The 2807-nt window shown below is 34.7% G+C and overlaps 1 protein-coding gene across 4 annotated transcripts in view; it reads left to right on the plus strand.

The window, feature by feature from the left end:
- Positions 1–2664: 2664 nt before the first annotated feature.
- The window catches only part of LOC115223979 (E3 ubiquitin-protein ligase TRIP12), a 177115-nt gene continuing 176972 nt past the window's right edge, over positions 2665–2807 (plus strand). For 3 of the 4 annotated variants that reach the window (XM_029794745.2, XM_029794749.2, XM_029794750.2), the window contains exon 1: positions 2665–2807. This exon is cut by the window's right edge and continues 5 nt beyond it. The gene's annotated coding sequence lies outside the window, so the exon portion shown is untranslated. The other variant, XM_029794752.2, reaches the window with a different exon arrangement.

The raw sequence follows: 2807 nt of genomic DNA on the forward strand, positions 1-2807 counted from the left end.
GAAAAGATCCTTGCTCTTTCAAATTCCATCAAAATAAACTTTGCCTTTCTTCCTTTGAGGGTTGATAAAATAAAGTACCAATCTTGTATACTTGCATTCATTATTTTTGTTAATACAGTATAGCAGTGTTTCCCAACTTATTTTCCTTCAGGCACCACTATAACTTTCCAGAAAAATGTATGCCCCCATCAGCGGTTGGAAAAAAAAAGAGAAACAATTTTATTTTTCGCATTTTATCACAATTATTTAATACAAAAGAGTCTACTGGTAACTCTTTTATTAAGTACAGATTACCAAAAAAAAATACATTATTGACTAAGAAAAAAAAGGGAATCGCTTTAATGAGAACGTTGTGCTTTGTGACTACAACACCATACCCCACCACAATTTTCCTAGGCCCCCACCAGTGGAGTGTATGGCCCCACATTGGGAATCACTGCTATATACTATGTATAATTAAATCATTCCATTCTATGTCAATCCACACCACCACCACCACTTTTATATACACTTATATATATATATATTCTTGTATTTTGTTTCATATTATATTTGCATTTTATATTATTATAATTGTACTTTATAATCTCTGACGAGGCCTTGAGATATATATATATAAGTAACTCATTTTTAACTGCAAATTACCTCAATACATCTGACTAATATAAGCACAATGAGATACCTTTATCTACAGGCTGAAACAGCTGTAAGATCCATTTTATACGTATTATTTTTATGGTATTATCTTACTTATTGATGTATATTGTTTTATTCTGTTGGATTTGGATGTTCCTTTTTCAAGTAGTTAATACATAATATGAATTGGTATTATCTGTAAGTCGATGATTGAAAGGAATCTGTTCCTCCATTTTCATATTTGTATTATGATTTTGAAGTAAAATATTTTACCTTTGCCCATCTAAAACAATAAATGAATTAATTGCATTGCAATTGTAAGCATTTATGTGTTTGCCTTTTGGGTACTTCACTAGCAGTATATTAGATAACTGATATTCCATAGTGGGTTACACTCATAACCCCTATCTCACTTTGTACTTTGATATATATATATATATACATATACATGGTAAGAAGAGGGATATAATATCCAGGCATGGAGGCGCAATGGCCCAGTGGTTAGGGCAGCGGACTCGCGTTTTCGATTCCCAGACCGGGCGTTGTGAGTGTTTATTGAGCGAAATCACCTAAAGCTCTACGAGGCTCCGGCAGGGGGTGGTGGTGATGCCTGCTGTACTCTTTCACCACAACTTTCTCTCACTCTTACTTCCTGTTTCTGTTGTACCTGTATTTCAAAGGGCCGGCCTTGTCACTCTCTGTGTCACGCTGAATATCCCCGAGAACTACGTTAAGGGTACACGTGTCTGTGGAGTGCTCAGCCACTTACACGTTAATTTCACGAGTAGGCTGTTCCGTTGATTCGGATCAACCGGAACCCTCGTCGTCGTAACCGACGGAGTGCTTCCTTATAATATCCAGGCAGGTACCGAATTTCTCTGAGAAAATGCCAAAGCTGGTTCCTTCAGATGGTACGTTTTTTGGTAAATTTCCTTTAGCTCCCATCCAATGTTACAGTTTATTTCTTGGCTACTTAGAATGTAAAGTACAATATAGTGTATTATACATTATATATATATATATATATATATATATATATGTATATATATATATGTATGTATGTATGTCTGTGTGTTGGTGTTTGTTCTCATCAATAGGTGCAGGTGTGTTTACATCCCCGTAACTTGGTAGTTCGACAACAAAGATGGATAAAATAAATATCAGGCTTAACAAAATATAAGTACTGGGGCTGATACATTCGATGAAAAAATTCTTCGGGGCAGTGCTTCAGCACGGTCGCAGTTTAATGATTGAAACAAGTAAAAGATATATGTATATATATATATATTATATATATATATATATATATATATGGATGGCAAGACTTCTGCCCGTCCCCATCCCAACCACCCTTCTCTTAAAAATTCTTTTTTTGGGACACAAACCCCACTTTTCAGCTACGGAGAATGTGAATCTGCAAAAAGATTGGCAAAAATCGGCATTTTAAAATTACCACCCCACCCTAATATTTTATTTTTTTCAGAAATTTTTTTTCAAAATATGTGAAAAAATACGGAGATTATGATTTTGAAAAAAATTTCCAAACATTTTTGTAAAATTTTTTTTAAGAATATTTTTTCTTCTAAATACAGACATTATGATTCGGACAAAAATGTCAAAACATTTCTGTAGTTACGGTTAGGGTTAGGGTTGGGGTTTTAGGGTTAGGGTTAGGGTTACGGTTTTAGGGTTAGGGTTAGTGTTGGGGAGAAAAGTCAAAATTGAAGAATTGAGAGGAGGAAGGGGGTGGAATTTAACAATGCCGATTTTTAGCAATTTTCCGGAACCTCCATGTCCGAAAACGGGGGTTTTGGCCGAACAAAATTAAAAAAATAAACAAATTTGGGAGAAAATGGGGGGAGGGGACGGGCAGAAGCCTTTCCATATATATATATATATATATACACACAAGCTCTACTTTATTAATGAAAATATTTGTTGTTTTTTTCTAAATAGTTTAACGTATGTCATCGTCCAAATGTGACAAAATATGTTGTCCCAAAATGTAGTCAAAAGATCAGGTTTCTTTTTTGCAGTAGGTCTTACCATAAAGCAAAATCTTAATTGTCGTAAATCGTGATGTCGTAAACCAGATTGCCGTATTTCTTTTGTTTTCTTCCGTATCGATTATGTGTCGAAGTAAGCTGGAATCGATCTTTCGCCATTTCATG

Source organism: Octopus sinensis, linkage group LG24, assembly GCF_006345805.1.
Source record: "Octopus sinensis linkage group LG24, ASM634580v1, whole genome shotgun sequence".
Lineage (NCBI taxonomy): Eukaryota > Metazoa > Mollusca > Cephalopoda > Octopoda > Octopodidae > Octopus > Octopus sinensis.